Here is a 19,542-nt window from a genome sequence, read left to right as displayed (position 1 = left end):
ATGCTGTTGCATATCACAGAAGAACTTACCAGTTTCTCAAAGCATTACATATAAGTATCATTCTTAACTACCTTTGGAAAAGCACCAAAATGAGATTTTCTCCATTGATATGACTTTTATTTTTTAAGTACACTAGTTACAGTGTATTTAATGAGGTGAAGTGAGAGAGATTAGACCTTTTCACATATTAATCTGAGTTTAAATTCTGAGAAGCATCACTGTTTTATAAGAATGGACAGAGGCATGTGTTTATCTCTGAAAGAACAGCTATGGCTAAGTCAAATGCCGCTTTTCATAGCTGAATGGCTGGAATTAAATAGCATGAGTCAGACAGACCATTAAAATAACAGTAGCTTCAAATTATGACTCTGACACTTTCTGTATGATGTGAACAATTATACTCCAAAGCCATTGCCTCCTTATCTGTAAACAGGATAAAAATATATACCCTGTAATGTTACGTTGTTGTGAGCTTAGATGCAGTAATGTATAAAGTGATTAGAAGAGTTCCTGGTACTGTAAGTACCTGCAAATAACTCTGCATTTACTCTGATAATGAAATTTATGTCCTAATATCACTATTCCTATAGATGAAATATCCTCTCCCCTTTAAACTTGGAAAGGAAAAAAAAAAACACTTATATCCTAATAAACTCACAATGCTGGAATGCTTGGAACTACGGAAAAATTATGACATGAAAGATCCTTCAGAGGGGCTCAGCAATCTATTATTTTTGCCCAGTAGATGTCCCAAGAAATAGAGAATTCTTCATCACGTGTAATGGACGATCAGGCTTCAAAACGCTTTTCCAAGGAGTGGTACCACCAGTGAAAAATAGAACTGCTAATTTCACATCTCTTAAAAGCACCCTGTATCTGAGCTTAGGTCTTCAGAGTGTGAACAGCCCAAACATTTAGCTTTGCTGTTTTATCTGAGTAGATGAAATTAGAAGTCAGCTAATATTAATGACTATGTTTACAGTAATCTTCAGTCAATGAAAATCAGTCATGGTTACACTAGCTAATAACGAAAATTCCTTCTTAAAGATCCCAGTCATAAAAGTAAAATCTCAAAAACACCCCATTAATAATGGTTTGTGGACAAACAATACTGAGTTACCTATTATCAGAGTTTATAGTAATTAGAGCTGTGTAGAAGAAAGTTAAAACTAGCCAAACCATCTTTCTACAGGTAAAACAAACACACTTATAAAATACAGAAAACTATGGTCCCTCACATGTATACTAAATTTAAGAAAAAAAAAAAAAGAAGTGTAGGTCATGAATACTCCTCATCGTTACTTAAATGCCAAAACTAAAAATTGGCCACTGGAATACAATAAACCTTGAAAAGTACTCTCTCCTGGAAATAGGCATTTCTTTTAAAAGTATTCTTGGTCTTACCCTAGAGGGAAAAATTATTAAAATAAATTAACATTTTACTGGGTCTCTAATTGGAAGTGGCTGTTCTCAACAAATATGTTTATCAAACAGTGTGACTGGCAAAATGTATTACTGTAGCTGTAGTTATCCAAATTACATGCTGTCTAAAGTAAAAAGGGCAAAAGCCATCTGGCTCATATAACTTGCATTTTCTAGACAGCTTGCAGCTGGTTCTGATTAAGCAGCATCTCAGAACTCCAACAGATCTATTTTTATCCCTGGAAGTATATTTTTAGGGCTCACACATCCAAGGCACAATGCATTTGCATTAATAAATGAACAACTACCTTCGATAAGGAAAAGGTTTATGTAAAACTGTGGTTTGGTCTTCAGCTATACCAGATGGGCTACAAATTGAATATGGTAGCCTGAAACCTAATTTTGAGAACCTCCTCCTTTCTGGATGTTCCAAGAGAGAGAGACACATAAAATACACCTTTTCTGTCTTACGAAACAATCAAAAGGAGATAGCTCAGGGGTGCCTGGGTGGCTCAGATGGTTAAGCATACTCTTGATTTCAGCTCAGGTCATGCTTTTGGGTCATGAAATCAAGCTCCAAATCAGGCTCTGCACTGAGGATGGAATATGCTTGTGACTGTCTCTCTTCCTCTCCCTCTGCTCCTCCCCTCACTCACACATTTTTATGTGTGTCCTCTCTCAAATAGATAAGTAAATAAAATCTTAAAAAAAATAAAGATGGCTCAACAAGATACTTGACTGTATTATCTTATTCATCTTATGAAGTTGGTACAATTATCAACAGATGAGGAAACAAAAGTTTAGAGAGGTTAGATAACATTCTCAGTGTAAAAAGCAGTGAATAATGCAACAAGGATTCACACCTGTCTCCTCTAGCTCCAGAGCAAGAGCTCACCACCGACAGGGTTAATGAATTTCAATAAATCACTTTTTCATAATAGAATTTAATAATATTGTATAAAGAAGTAATCATAAAGGCTGATGGAAGAACATCCTAGAATTGAATCTTATAATAATAAAAATGATGAATAATAAATAAGGAAACTTTTTTTTATTTGGGGGAGGGGGAGTAGAGCCAGAGGTGAGGGAAGGGCAGAGAAAGGAGAGAGAGAATCTCAAGCAGGCTCCACACCCAACATAGAGCCTGACATGGGGCTTGATCTCACAATGTTGAGATCATGACCTAAGCCAAAATCAAGAGTTGTACACTTAACTGACTGAGCCACCCAGGTGCCCTTGTTTTCTTTCATTTAAGTCTCCACAGTGGTTTTCCTCATCATCCTATTCATCATCATCCTAACCATCAAATTAGGACAAAGGCAGTCTTGGGTGCTAGACAGAAACATTAAAAAAGGCAGATTACTAAAAAGATAAGCATTCTAATTTTTTATAATACTCTGTCTAAAAGAAACTCAGTGAATCACTGATCTCAGTAAACAGCCTGATCTTTTAGTAACTAAAGAATCCCTTCCAAGAGAATCCTTGCACCTTAACCTTTATCGCATGCCACTTAGCCCTTTGCTCACTCCCCTGCAGTGGTCTTTTGTGCCTGAAATATGAACTCTCTCTCTCCCCTCCATAACTCCACACCTTTCCATGCATCCTCCTCACTTGTCACTCCTTCCCCATTATTTACTTACATTATACACTGTACTCACTTGAATAGAAATAATCACAATGACCATACTTTACATGAACAAATCTATGCTTTAAACATTGTTTATTTATGTCTTTCCAGCTGCACTTCACAATGTCTATTATCATAGGACCTAGGTTTTCACTGTACATTTTTCATCCCAAGAGCTTAGAATAGTAAGTAGCACTCAGAACCTTTTGCTGAATGCATGAGTACAAAACTCATTCTTTCCAGGGACAGATTTAAAATACCCATTATCAAGTAGATCTTTCTGTTCGCGATTAACAGGCACCAGCAAACATCTCTACATGTAACTTCATCATAGAGACCAAGTCAAATAACAGTCATGGATACTATGACTGTATCAGAAGAAAACCATGAGGATACCAACACTTGCACCAAAGTTCATCATTCTCTCATGCAAAGGCAAAACTTACATTGGACTTCTCTCAATATATCACAGCACAATCAGTCTCAAAACAAACATCAGAAACTCATTCACTAAGTACTGTATTTGTATTCAAGATACACTATCAGGGCCTGAAAATCTATTTTTTTTTTAAGTCTTAGATCTGCAGAGGTGCCTAGGTGGCACAGTCGGTTATGCCTCCAACTCTTGGTTTTGGCTCAAGTCATGCTCTCAGGGAGAAGAGATCAAGCCCCACACCAGGTTCCATGCTCAACAAGGAATCTGCTTATGACTTTCCCTCTCCCTTTACCCCGCACCCTGCACACACACTCTCTCTCTCAAACTTTTTTTTTTTAAGTCCCAGATTAATAGTATTGGGACTGTGAGTTAGTGGGCTTCTTTGATGGGTGAATTTTTACACAGGCACAAAGGTGGTGAAGCCCAACTCACTAAGAGCTTTGTAAGCTGCTTTAAAATGTAAGTTAAATGTTGTGTAGATGGTTACTGATGGGATTCCCAAATCATTAATCCAAGACTGACATTTTCTCCTTTTATTATCAGACATTCTCCTTCCACAACTATAGTTACATGCTTTTATGTCTCCAGGGGACTTTGCATGCATTTTAAGTAATTATGGTCATATTTACCATCAGGACTCCAAAGGAAAGGCCGCCCTGTATAAAAATGTTAGGGAGTATTTTATTCCTATCCTTGACGTCATTGCCATGCTCTCTTTACAAATAAATACCTTCTGATGGTAAAAACAGATAATAATGAATGGTTGCCAAGTTTCCTCTCCTCCAGAATGTCATGGAGGATTAAGTGTTAAAATGATGAACTTAGCTATAAATAAAAGGGATCATTTCACTATGAATAAATAAAAATTGTCAATTTATAGCATGAGAAACTCCTCAGGCCCAAATTCAGAAGAGGAAAGGAAGAAAATCTCAGTTTAATTTACAACCTTGAGCTGAAAAACACAGTCCATATTAACTTAGTTTTGGTTCCACATCATATAGCAACTCCCAAAAAACAAAAACAATACTTTCCTGATTCTGGTGTGTCATAGGGTGCAAAGAAAGAAAAGGAAGTGACTGGTTTAAAATAGGCCTTCTAAGTGACTCAATTACATTACACTGAACTCTTTTCAACATCCACTAGTTCTAAAGGTAAAATGTGGATTCTAGTTGAAAAAGGTTTAAAATGATGGTACAAGCTGATTTACATTACAGTATCTGAAATAAGAAACTCTCTTAGCCAGAAGTTACATTATTAGATAAGTGATAAATGCCCAAAGGTGATGATTCTCATCAGCAATTTACTGAATGTGAATTGTTTGAAAAGTAGCGATCTCATGATAAATTCAAAGTTTCTCCATTAGACTCTCAGTTCTTTGAGAGTCAGATCTAGGTCTTATTCAAGGCTGTAGCACTGGACATAGTAGAATATCTGGATTTTATATGGTATTCCAATGTCTGATGAACACAATTAAGTCTGAAAAAAATCCAACTATGTGCCTCACTTTCCTCATTATATCAGTAGAATGTTTACAGTATATATTGTTTGTAGTTGTCCTTAGTAGACAAAAAGAGAATACCAGTTCTTTTCAAAAAAACTACATACTACTCTTTTCCCTTAAAAAACTGTTCCCATTTCTGATTTGAACCAAGGGAAATCTGAACTAACTCTTCTGACTGCTGTACAGTCAACAACAATCAGAGCTGCATCTCAGTGATTCAATTCCACAATTTGGTCCAGATAATATAGCAGCCTTACATTTATTTCACTTAATAGAAGATTATAGTTTATACAACATAATTAATAAACAGATAGCAAAGCATATCTTAAGTAAAAGTCTAATTTTTCTCGAAATTTTCTTTCCATACTCTATGTTATCAATGATGACTTCCTTACAACTTAGAATGGATGTGCTAGGACATTTTGGATACAAATGATTAAGTCTACCACACAAATTAGAAATGATTTAAGATTAGGAGAGTTATTTTTTGTTTTGTTTGCTGCAGGTGATGTTAAGGGAAAAAAGAGAGCTAGCTATTGAGATAGAAAATATGAAATGTTATGATCTGGGTAGCTATTAAGAAACAGTTCTTTCAAAAATAAAATAAAATAAAATAAAAAAATAAAACAGAAACAGATCTCTCTCAAATGGAGGATTCAGTAAGTTTTTTACATCATGTTTACTATGCCTGCTCTTCTTTCCCACACATTTCTTATCCCTCCATTGTTAAATTAATGATTAAACTGACCAGGTTGATCTGAAATCACCCACAGGTAAACCAGTAGTTCTTTTAAAGGGAATCATATAAAAGTACTACCAAAGCCAAATGATACACCTAAAAACTGTGTTTTTAAAACACAAATATAAAGATTCAATATATGTAACAATAATAATAAATAATTGCATGTGTGTATGTAATAAAAGACATGATAGGAATAATAAATATAAGCATACTTGCTTTTTTTGTGGCTAAGACTTCCCACTAAATTTATATTTTCCTGTTGGCAAACTGAACTCCAATAAAAAATAAATAAATAAATAAATGTATATTTTCCTGATAATCTTTTCTTCTCTATACTTTTCCTCATTATTAAATTGAATACATTCTTATAAGATGTCTCAAATAATTTTTTTCAAAGAAGTGCATAAATTAAACATAAACACTTGGACTAAATTTATTATCAAGTGTCTGCTACTCTTAATTCTGCACTTGAACTTACTCTGAGGTTACAGAACTTGGACCACTAAAATCATTTCAGTGTGCCTCCCAAAAGAGAATTTTTAAAAGGCATCCATTTATTCAAGTCAATGGCCCTGTGTATATCCAAATTATATTTTATGATTCAGATAGGAAACCAACTCCTCATTATTCTTTCATCTCCTGTAACCACAAGAATAATCATGTAACTGAAAGGGCTGAAATTCAAGGAGTCTCTCTGGGAATATTTATCCCCCCCCACATCCCCACCTTTCTTTTCTTTTTTATAATGGGATCCTGGCCAAGAGAAGTGTTCTCGTACATAAAAAGAATTACACAAAAGAGAAAGTCCAAAGACAGTCATCCATTGGGATTTCTTTATTTACGTCACTGAGGTCCTGCTTATTCCTGACCTAATTTGCCAATACAAAAATATTTTTAAATAAAGCATACATTATAAAACTGAAATAATGAAATGAGCTTGAGTGTGCATTTAAATAGGAGAGTTTAAATAACTGATGTACACAGAATTCCAGAAATGATTACTATATTATATGTTTGTTTTATTTTCCAAAACTCCTGAGTATCTTTTATCCCCTCCTTGTCACCAATTAACAGCTGCAGTGATAGAAACTATAATTCACATGCCAAAGATGTACAGTGTAAAGTTTCCGTGGCTATAGAACACAGACTGTTTTCTACAATTTCAATCAGATTTTCATAAGAATATGTTTTCTTGGTTCAAGAATTTTTCATTGACATACTGTCAGTTTCAAAATTAACATCACTAACACATCTATATTTGCATCTTGTATATGCTAAATCCTATCAAAACCCAGAAGTAATACCAATGAATGTTTGAGAGACCACCCCAGAAGATGCAGGAGTATATGCTCCAATTTTTCCTTGAGTGCCAACCCCAAAACAAAAGCTTTTTTAAAAGAAATAAATCAAATATGGAACTACCTGGAGATTACCAAAATAATACTCATAACATGTACATAATTATTTCATATTAAAGAAAACTATGGAATTTAATTGAGATACAGAAAATAATCCTAAATGAGATTATAAGATTAAAAAAATCAAACGTTCTCAAGTAATTTTGTAGACATAAAATAGCAATTAAAATTAATATAAAACTTTCATTAGTTTTAAAAATAAACAGGTGAAAATATGCTATTTCTCTGTGCTACCACAGTACTATATTCACCTCTCTTTTATGTTTTTTATCACATTATAAATGGGTTTTTTTTTTTTTTTCATGTCTATTTTCCTTGGAAGATGTTGATTACCAGGGCGGGAAACTGGGTATTGTTCATTTCTCTACCCACATTTTTTCTGGTATATAATAGAAGCTCAATGATTTTTTAAAAGAAGATCTGAGCCAACCAGATTTTAAAACTTATTATAAAGCAACAGTATTTTTTTTTTTATTTTTTTGAGAGAGAAAGTGACAGCAAGCGAAGGAGAGGACAGGCAGGGGGTGGAGAGGAAGAAAGAGAATCTCAAGTTGACTTCCCAGAGTGCAGAGCCCAAGACAAGGTTTGATCTCATGACCCTGAGATCATGACCTGAGGCAAAATCAAGAGTCAAATGCTAACCAACTAAGCCACCCAGGGCCCTAAAGCAATTAATAGTTTAAATAACTTGGTTTTGATATTTATTTTTGAAATACATCAACAAATAAGAATAGAAAGTCCAGGAAAGTTTCTAATATACGTAAAAATATTAATAAAAAGGAAGTTCAAAACAATAGCTATTTAATAAATAATACTAAGATAACTGGTTGGTGATTTGAGGTAAATTGGGTCAAAATTTATAAAGTATAATATAGTCGTAATACAAATGCCTCCTTATCTTTTTCTGTGTATGTGTGGCTGAGTATATACGTATAAATATATGATCTAGTTTTAGCATAAAATAAAATCGGGTATTTCTGCAAGAATGATAGCTTTCTAAACCTTGAGTATTTAATAAAAGAAACAAAAAGATGTTAAGTTTTGTGTAACAGTTCAATCTTTAACTTCTAAGAAAAGTAATAGTCATGGTAAAAAGAAAACAATATATTGCAGAAATATTTATCAAATACAAGTGATCAAAGGTTTTCTTCTATGTTACAAAAGGGGATAAACAATCTGACAGAAAAACAAAATTCAGAAGAAAAATGAGGCAATAATATGGAGGATCTACAAATGGGAATCAAATTATTAAGTACACATAAAAAAAAGAGAGCAACCAAGCATTTTATTTATCAAAGTGAAGCAAATTAAGGCAACGCTGAAGTATCATTTTACATTTAACTAACAAATACAAAAGTTCTCAGACACCATATCCAAGTTCTTAGAAAAATAGATAAACCTATACATTATTGCTGGAAATTTACAGTAGAAAGCCCACTTGACAAAGCACTTCAAAAGCCATTTTTCAAAAATCACATCCCTTGACCCATAAAAATATTTGATACTTTTAACCTAATAACATCAGGCCAGAAAGTTTAAACTGAGTAAATAACCACCTACACACAAAAAAAGAGGCATATTCAAACAGATTTTTGTGGGGATGTAATATACAGTAGCAAAACATTATAAGTCTAAATCTTTAACATCAGAGGAATAATTAAGTAAACTACTGATTATCGAACAACCACTCACAGAAACCAGTCATTAAAGAATATATAATACATGAAAAGGGCAATATAAACTGAAAATGAATATGACTTGAAGCCAAAAGGAAACAAACTGCACAGGTTGGTATGGTAAGGAATATCTCCCTTCTGTTGGTAATATTATTCTATAATTAAAAATTGAGAAAAATGGTTATATAAATTACTGGTAGATGTTTAAAACTAGAGACACACACAAGGATCACATATGAGGCCAAAGCTAAAAGCAAAATTAATTTCTTCGAAAGAAAATTACAGCTTCTGAAATGTAGTACATGCCCTGGCATTTAAATGGAAAAAAGGCTAAAAATAATGGGGAAGTTACTACAGTAAATAAATGAAAGACAAAATAAAAATGCCTATGCAAAGTATTTTCTCCATGGAGATCAAGAACTAAAGCTGATTTTAAGATAAAAAACAGCAGTTATTTGGTCCATTCAAAGAAGCTAGAAAACAAAAGAGAGTATTACAAAAAAAAAAAAAAAAAAACTTTCCCTGTGACTAATTTTTTTTCACTTTCCCCCACCAGTCATCCCTCTTAACTCCTGTCTCCTGTGCACCAATAGTAGCCCATTGGTGTCTAACCAATGACTGCATGGTTGCAATCAGTTTGTGTACATTCATCATTTGCACACAAACTTTAATATTAGCTTTAAAAAGAACACTGAAAAAGAATAAAGGAACAGTGATGCAGAGGTTTGGAGAAAGGGCAAGCTACACCTTATATCTGTATAACATTACTTGTAAAATACAGTGCTCCTTCTAATTTTAGTTTCATTAAGTGGAATGAAAACGAGAAAATTTGTTATGCCCGGGTGTTCACACAACTCTACCCGGATTAGCCACTGTGTTGAGACACATCTGGTGTGCCAGAAACAAACTAGGAAGTGGTATGTAGGAGGAAAGAAAATTAAAAGTTGTCAAACATATTTCTTTAGGCACTAAACATAATCTGTTATTCTAATTATTTTCCTGATATTGATGTAGCCAAATTAATTATTATACAAACTAAAGTAAAACTTTTAGGTTCCCCCGAAACTTTCCCTTCACTATTTCTTACATGGCATGTCCACGTAACACCCCATACACACAAACACATATACATTATATTAGGAAATTTTCTCCTTAAGTTATTTTATACCTTCTATTAGATTATCCTACATTCCTCAAAAATATCCATATATTTTATGCTTCTTTATCTGTTAATAACTGGACACTTATTTCCTCAATATTCCCCTTATAATCAGAGCAACTACGACTACATGACAATTTTAGGCCAAATCCAATGACAACAATGAAGACAACTATAAACAGTTTGACAGTGGGAAATAAATTGCCTGGAATCATCAACTGATTTCACACAGACAACCAAAGAGTCTATATTTATTTATTATATTTATTTATTAATATTACATTATACAAAATTAAGGCTCATAGTCTTTTGATGCACAGTTCACCTTTAAAAATGCAAGCTAGGAACCTCAGATATCTTTCTAGTTCTGTTTTCCTACATAATAGTGTAGTATTATAGAAAAACACTTTAAAATACAGGTAAACACTGATCCACTACCTCAAACTAGGAATGTGAAGACTGTTCAACAGCTAAGATTTATAAAGCATTTATGATGTTTCAAACACTGTTCTAAAGTGCTTTCCAGGTATCAATTCACTTAATTCTCACAAGACTTTTGAAATAGCATTAATTAGCATGCCCACTGTGCAGATAAGCAAACACCAACAGGGAGATTGTGAAAGTCAGTTGGTGGAACTGAGTTTCAATCCAGGTCCATAGGTCTCCGCTGCTAGTCTCTGCTGGCCCAGTGCCTTCCGCTGTTTATCATGATTACCTTTGTGTAACTTGCTGTGTGCCACTCCTCAGGGGCCCTTGACAGGCCCACTAAGCAAAAACATTATGATGATTCAAGAGATGTCAGTTCAACCACTTCTTCAGAAACAATCTTAAAGGTGATGGTTTTGATTCCAAGAATGTACTAAAATATCTTAAATCTTAACATCTTAAAACATAAAATCTGAAATCTACTCTGCAATTCAGTATCCTTTTAACTAAATGGCCTTGAACCTACTAAAAGGAAGCAAAATCTAAATGAGTGTACTAGTGGGAGGAGAATCTGTAAGAGTCCAGTACATTATCATTTTTTATTAGTTTTAATTTTCCTCTGAATGAAGTAAAAGTGTCTATGCACAGATGCAACATCTTTCACAAGGCAAGAAACCCTAAAGAAAGAAATCTTAATAGGAAGGATACTGTTAAACATTCTTTAGGCTCATAGGTAGCTCTCTTCAACTGTTGCTGGAGAAGGTAAAGAAACAAGGTGATCACTTAAAAAATATCTGAAAAAATACAAAGTCATGAAACCTAGTAGACATTTAATTCCATCAAACTAAAAATCAACTAGAAAGTCTAAGACACTTCTATGACCTGAAATTTTACTTAATTCAGATTCAGAAAGAGACAGAATCAAAACAAAATAAAATCATTTGACTCTGCCTATAGGTACTGGGGAACATATTTATTAAAATATAATGGTGGGTGCTGACAGAGCTGAAGCAGGACAACAAATAGATAGGAAAAGTCTCCCCTCAGCTTTCTCTTAAAAATGTCAGAAGATGGGCTTAGCGGTTTGGCGCCGCCTGCAGCCCAGGGCGTGATCCTGGAGACCCCGATGGAGTCCCACATCCGGCTCCCTGCATGGAGCCTGCTTCTCCCTCTGCCTGTGTCTCTGCCTCTCTCTCTCTGTGTCTCTCATGAATAAATGAATAAAATCTTTTAAAAAAAAATGTCAGAAGATGGGATACCTGAGTGGCTCAGTGGTTGAGCGTCTGCCTTCAGCTTGGGTCCTGATCCCGGGGTCCTGGGATAGAGTCCCACATTAGGCTCCCCGCAGAAAGCCTGCTTCTCCCTCTACCTATATTATCTCTGTCTCTCTCTGTGTGTCTCTTATGAATAAATAAATAAAATCTTTTTTAAAATGTCAGAAGAACAATACCCTGGTGATGACAGAGTAAAAGTTCTTCATTTCCCATTATTCAGAATATTCTGAGCATGTGTTCAAAGCACTCTCGTCACCACTGCTTAATTCTCATTTATTTTCCTCAAATGCAAATGGTCAGTTGCCTAGGCTGACTTCTTTACCCTTGCTTTTTCGACTCGATTCAGGATTATAATGGGAACATAACTCATTATGTAGGGGGAAAAATGTAAATGACACTGCTGTCAGAATGCTGATGGGAAACAGGAGTGGTAAGGCAAAAAAGAAAAGAAAAGAAGAAAAAGAAAAAGAAAAAGACGAAGATGAAGACACTCACCAAAAGGTGACCTACCTGAAAGGAGCTGCTTCCTATGAGTGGTGGAGGGCTGCTTTCATTGGCCAGAGTCCTTGGAAAGCACCCGAGTGATAGGCTCTTGGCCTCAGTGAGGTCTCTCAGAGATACTGCCCTGACAGACCTTCCTGAGAGTGGTCCTGCATGGGGGTAGGGTGGGGACTTGCCAATCCACACTTCTCCATCAAGGACTGGGTGGCTAAGTTCAGTAGAGAGCCCTGGGAGGCACAGGAAGCCAGCTTCAGCCTTGAGTCTACCATGTGGTCCAAAACCCAATATTATTTGTAAGAAGGCAATAATTTTGATCTATTTCCCTTTCTCTTTTTTTTTTTCCCCTTTCTCTTATATGTATTTCTTGATGGCTTCAAACGAGAATGGTGTAGTACATAATATTTTGAAATCCTAACCAAATGTAAAACAGGTTTGTTTGTTTGTTTGTTTTTTCTGGTTTTCCAAATTCATGAAAGTATGGGGAGTTATTTTAAAAGCATTAAGGAAAACAACCTAAAGATACAAAATCTGAGATAGAGAAGAAGGATGGATCTTAAGCATTTTCGGAGAACGGAGAGATGGCTTCCACAGACCAGCTCAGTTGAGAAGTGGTCATAAGTTCCAGCCTAAGCTTCCTGTGTCAAATAAGTAGGCCCAGCTCCCCTGAGCCTGAAATGAGAGCGCTGGAAAAGGCCATCTTCAAGGCACCTAGAGGCACCAACATTCTATGATGTTATAACTAAAATTAACTAGCTTTGGCAGTACTTTTAAGGTGAAAAATGAAAACCCACATCAGTCCCACATCATAAGACTAAAGCCAGCCAGAGCCAGAGAAATCTCTCAGAAAGAAGAAAACGTTGTTGATTTGCAATAACTTTAGAAACTGGTGAAGAAAGAAAAAAATATACTGAGAAATTAAAACAGGACATTGACCTCTGTGAAAAGATCAGATACAAGAAGAATAAGCACTGTACTAAGGGAAAAGTCACTTTTCCTTGTATTATTTTTAAAGTACATATGTCCTTGGAAATATTATTAAAAATATTGAATCCTCATTGCTCAATGGTGTTAGTCCACTTCCAAAATCCAATAAAATCCCAAATTAGCTTGCAGATGAACGATGGCTTTAAGAGTTTATCCAGAATCTAGTGTGATCCTATAGATGGGTTGGGCCAAACTCCTCAGAAAATGCCAAGAAACATTTGTGCCAAGCCAAAAAGTGCTGAAATGTTCCACTGACATAGAACCCACAAGTCAACATGAAGCTTTCACTGGAAGATACAGCCTTTGCGTGCAGTTTTCCAGGGATCCAGCCAAAACTCAGAGATTATTGAAAAAGGCTCTCAAAACCAAAATGATTCCAAATAGAGATTTGCATGACAGGGGAATTCTGAATGGAAATTTATCATTCACAACCAATAGATTCAGTAGCTGGTCCCATTACATCAGAGAATTTTAATTCTTCCTGGAAATTCTTCACAAATTACAGGTAACTGTAGTCTGAGCAGAACTTCTGTGTATTTTTAAACAAGTCAATTGTTTCAATGAGATAAGTACATTATTTCCACCAGACAGATAATTGTTTTCTTGTTCAATTGCATTACATTTGTGTATCCAGGTATAAAATGTTACAAATGGAAAATTACTGAGAAGCAAAGCAGTCATTAGTGTGACTTCTAAATGGAGCAGAGATGTCACAAGTTTTTCTAATGCTTTTTTATGTTCCCAAATATGTATATTTTATTTTTTAATCTCTTCTATATCTGATTACAAAGCAAATAGTAAAAGCAGATCCCCATGCCCATACACAACAAAAACAAAACTAAGGAGTCAGCTGACCAACATGAATAACTAAGTGATTTGAGTATGAATATACACAAAAGTAAAATAAATTACTTACCTTCATAAGAAATCCAGAAATTTGGGATCTCTGGGTAGTAAAAATAAATAATTTTCAAGTATCACTACTGGAAATAGGCAATATTTCTAGATATTACTCTGTAGATAGAGAAATTGTATCAGAAAAGTGCATATCTGATTGCTGTGGTGACATTGTCTATTTCCTGAGAGAATTCTTACCTATTAACTGTCATCAATTAAGAAGAGCCTCAAAGCAAACAAAAGAGACATTAAATACAAAACAAAACAAAACAAAACCAAAAAACCCAGCACTTTGTTAGTCAAAGGCAGATTATTTTCAGATGGAATCTGCAAATAATAGATTTGGTCACTAAGAAAGAATGACCACAGAGAGTGTGCCCTTACACACCAGAAAGTATGAAGACAGACAATTAGAATTAAAAATAGTATTTAACACACAATGCATATCTTGGGGGCACAAGTTCCACTTAATAAACAAAATGTTTTTTTTAATGTTAGTATCTAAATGCCTTTGGATTAAAGCTTATGGCACCTATTCCCCATCTGTTCAATAGTTTCTGTATCACATATAGTATATCAACATATACACTGTACATTTTTTTAAATCACATTTTTTCCAAATTTCTTAGAAATTCGTCATATTTTAAATTGTACGGTGAAAAAATTGTTAAAGGGTATATACTATAATTTAAACATAATGCTTTGATCAAATACCCAAATTGATTAAAAATGGGTATTGTGAGGGCAGCCCTGGTGGCTCAGCAGTTTAGCGCCACCTTTGGCTCAGGGCCTGATCCTGGAGATCCGGGATCAAGTCCCACGTCGGGCTCCCTGCATGGAGCCTGCTTCTCCCTCTGCCTGTGTCTCTGTCTCTGCCTCTCTCTCTTTCTCTCTCTCTGTCTCTAATAAGTAAAATAAAATCTTTTTTTAAAAAAATGGGTATTGTGAGATTGTATGATGTTAGCACAGATCTAGAAACATATGAGGAGGTGCAACATAATTTTGAATAAGGTATGGTAAACATACAGAATTATTTTAACCAGTGATCCTTCTGTTTTAATTATGTAAGTTAACTCTATGAGAAGCTTTGAAGAGTTACAAGACTTTGTAATAGAATAAAAATTCCATGAGAACTGAAATTTCTTTACGGTATTACAGTTTAAGGAAAAATGCGGCTTGTATGTTTCTGTTTTCTGGGGGGGGGCGGTTTACAGCTATATTAATTTAAAGCTATATAAAATAGGTTTAGGCCCCCTGTAAAAAATTTTTTAATCACATTTTTAATATTTAGGAGGAAATCCATTGGTCCAAAGATGCTTTTAGACAAGGTTACATAAAAGCTTTCATTTAATATATTACAATATTCTGATTAATACTGAATTAATTAAAAACTTCCCAAAAAGTGTGAGGAAGATTTGTTATAAAATTTATTTTCTGAATTTACCCAAGGCCACTTTTGCCTCTTTTGACATATAGATACTTTTCCCCAGTATTTTTCAGCTATAAGAAAATCCTAAAAGTTCTTAAATCAACCTTCAGATTTTGGAAAAGGAAATCAAAGTTCTAGAAATTAAAATGTGAAACTGGATTCTATATGTCTAAGTCCATGCCAGGTCAAGATTAGAGCAAAGAAATCCTAATTCCTGTTTCATTTTTCATTTAAGATAAAAAAATATGGGACGCCTGGGTGGCTCAGCTGTTGAGCATCTGCCTTTGGCTCAGGGTGTGATCCCGCAGTCCCAGGATGGAGCCTGCTTCTCCCTGCATGGAGCCTGCTTCTCCCTCTGCTTAGGTCTCTGCCTCTTTCTGTGTCTCTCATGAATAAATAAAATCTTTTTTAAAAAATAAGGTGAAAAATAAAGGTTAAAGTAATGTTCTAGAGATCTCACCAATCTGAAGCACAATATTTAAAACTGGGGTAAAAGGAGTGGGGAAACCATTGCCATCATGGAGCTCACATTCTCACGCACCAGGCAGACAAACCAATGTCAAGAGTGAACTCTATCACCAACTAGGTTTTTATGTACTGACTCATCTTTCTTCTCTAGGTCCATAATTCCCACCTTACCCTCTGCTTCCCTCTCTCACTCCCCTGTGGGCTTTGTTCTGCCAGGAGACCTCTGTTCACCTGCTTGCATAGGATTCCAAGATGCCACACCCACCCTAACCCTCTCGAGCTACCTTAGAGCTACCTACGTTACTACATCTTCTTAAAATAATTTCACTTGAATCTCTGATACCACTTCAGAATCAACAAGAACAAAACCAAACATATGCTCTCTTAGGACTGATTTCCTATTTCAACTTCCTCTATTGCTACTATTACTATTCTCCAGAATTCTCGTTCTCAAATTTTAGGTCATCTTTAATTCTTCCCTCACCTGTAGCATCCATATATGGTCAGTCTCCACGGCCTACAGGTATTAGTCAGAGTTCTCCAACAAACAGAAACTTACTATAAGGCGTTGGTTCACACAATGTGAAAGCTGGTAAGTCCAAAGTCTGCAGAGCTGGTGTCTCCATTTAAGATTAAAGGTCAGCAGACAGGCGGGCTGGGTGGCTCAGCGGTTTAGCGCCACCTTCAGCCCAGGCCCTGGTCCTGGAGACCCAGGATGGAGTCCCATGTCAGGCTCCCTGCATGGAGCCTGCTTCTCCCTCTGCCTTGTCTCTGCCTCTCTCCATCTCTCATAAATAAATAAATAAATAAAATCTTTTTTTAAAAAATAAATAAATAAATAAAGGTCAGCAGGCTTCTGAAGAACCAGGAGGAACCAGTGTTCCAGCTCAAAGGCTGCCAAGCAGAATTCTTATTTAGGGGAGGTTATTGGCCCTTTGTTCTATTCAGGCCTTCAACTAATTGGATGAGGTCTACCCACATTATGCAGGCTCAGTCTGCTTTACTCAGTCTACAAATTTAAATGTTAATTTCAATAACACCCTTACAGAAACAGTGAGAATAATGTTTGACCAAATATCTTGGCGTTCAGTAGCCTAGTCAAATTGATACAAAAATTAATCATCACATCACGGTTTTACTTTTCAGAAGTGACACTCTTCTCTCTCCATTCTCAGTCTCACTAGCATCATCTCAGTTCAGATCCTTATGATCTCCGACTGGTTTTCAGCACAAGGATGTAACTCAGCCCCTTCCCCATCCTTTAGTTCATGTAAACTGGATATGCTGTGGATAAATTTATTTTCAGAAATGTTTTTAACATATCATTCCTGTTCTATTCTTTAATTCGCAATGACATCTTACTCCAAATAGATCCACTTATTTTTACAATATATTTATTGCTCTGTGTAATCCAGCCCTACTGGCCCTACTGACCTGTTTCTACTGTCACTCTTCTAATTTAAAACTTTTTTTTAAAGATTTTATTTATTTATTCATGAGAGACACACAGAGAGAAGCAGAGACATAGGCAGAGGGAAAAGCAGGCTCCCTCCAGGGAACCTGATACAGGACTTGATCCCAGGACTCTGGTATCGGGACCTGAGCCAATGGCAGATGATCAACCACTAAGCCACTCAGGTGCCCCTAATTTAGAACTTATATTATAATTGGCCAATAACTTAAATATCTTCTCCATTTATCCACACCCATTCCCTTAGCAATGCACCTCCCTTCTCTGGGAAGCACTGGGCACTCTTCTTCGCCTACCTCAATTCCATCCACCTGCCAAGGTTGGTCTCCAGCTACAACTCCTTTCTGAAGTTTTCCTAATACTCCAAACCAAGAAAGTCTTTTAGTTTTCTAATCCTCACATGCATTTAAGATAAACAAAAGCACTGCTACTCTAAACTACTCTGTCTTATTCATGAATTTTTTTTTTTTAAGAGAGTGAGAAAGAGAGAAAGAGAAAGGGAGAGAGTGTGAGTGTGGGGGGAGGATCAGAGAGAGAATCCTAAGCAGGCTCCACGCCCAGTGCACCACCCAACACTGGGCTTGATCTCACAATCCTGAGATCTCAGCCTGAGCCAAAATCAAAAATCAGATGCTTAACCAACTGAGCCACACAGATGCCCCTCAAAAATTTATTTCTATTGCACATCTCTCTTTCCCTAGTTCCCAATCTCACCCTATCACTTCCAAATACATACCTTCTATTTACTTAGGGTTGAAAATATTGGAATCTGTGCCTTGCTAAGCACTGTGTAAGGAATAGACATACAAAGAGGTACTAATCTCAGAAGCCTTAGGCTAATATAAAATAATTATTGTAGGGATCCCTGGGTGGCGCAGCGGCTTGGCGCCTGCCTTTGGCCCAGGGCGCGATCCTGGAGACCCGGGATCGAATCCCACATCGGGCTCCCGGTGCATGGAGCCTGCTTCTCCCTCTGCCTGTGTCTCTGCCTCTCTCTCTGTGTGTGACTATCATAAATAAATAAAAATTTAAAAAAATAAAATAAAATAAAATAAAATAATTATTGTAATAATTAAGGGGCAATATACTACATACTATAACAAAGGTAGATTCAAAACTCTAAGGGAATATAGAAAATATAACAGAAGGAAAAAATAAATTGCCCTACTAGAATGATGTGGTAGGGAGTAAATTTAAGGGGAGGAAGAGAGGAAAAGGCATTTCAGTACTGAAAATAATCTGTACAAAAGAATAGAAACAATGAAGAAAATACATATATATACACACACACATATACACATACATACGTATATAGTAGACACACAAACATATATTCTTATATATTCATATAAGGTATGATGAGACATTTACCATGATGGCAAACAAACTAGGTATTAAGGATCAGAAGCAGAAAAGTAAGGGATTAAATTCAGCAAAAGAATCACTGAATAATAGTAACAGAGCCCCAGAAACAAAATATCTGTAATATTAAGAATGTTAAGTCCAGAACTTGAGTGGAGCTGAGAAGAAGCAGGCATGGCTGGAGCATGGAGCTCTATCACTTAAAAGTGACATGACATGAGGAGCACCTGAGTGGCTCAGTTGGTTAAGCATCTGCCTTCAGCTCAGATCATGATCTCAGGACCCTGGGATCACCCCCATGTCAGTATGGAGTCTGCTTTTCCCTCTCCCTATGCCCCTTCACCCCCCCATCCCCCACCTCTGCTCATGAGAGTTTCTCTCTCTCTCTCTCTGATAAATAAATGAAATCTTAAAAAAAAAAAAGTGACATGACATGTAACACAGGATTTATGTTCCATACTACCTTTTAAAAATCTGATAAATTCTCAATTCCAAAACTCACCTGGACCCTTGGGTTTTAGATAAAATTCTACAGATCTTTGACTTTGAGATTCCACAGAATGTGTCAGATACACAAAGGGGTCTCTTCCCCCATGAAAGGTTTTAGAGTCCATGGAAGATCCATTTAGAATTGTTTTTAAGTGGAGGATAAGTTTCTTAGTGCCAAACACATTCTATTATTGACTGCCTTTGTGATCTGTGGCAAAGTTTATTTTACTTATAAAATATTAGTTAAAAACAAAAGATAA

At 35.7% G+C, this 19,542-nt stretch overlaps 1 protein-coding gene across 3 annotated transcripts in view; it reads right to left on the bottom strand.

Moving 5' to 3' along the window:
• HDAC9 (histone deacetylase 9) overlaps positions 1 to 19,542 on the bottom strand; it is a 911,202-nt gene that overhangs the window by 794,243 nt on the left and 97,417 nt on the right. The window lies entirely within an intron of this gene.

The sequence above is a fragment of the Canis lupus genome, chromosome 14 (genome assembly GCF_011100685.1).
Source record: "Canis lupus familiaris isolate Mischka breed German Shepherd chromosome 14, alternate assembly UU_Cfam_GSD_1.0, whole genome shotgun sequence".
Taxonomy (NCBI): Eukaryota; Metazoa; Chordata; class Mammalia; order Carnivora; family Canidae; genus Canis; species Canis lupus.
Note: the sequence above shows the minus strand (reverse complement) of the source record. Positions and strands in the feature narration are given on the sequence as shown.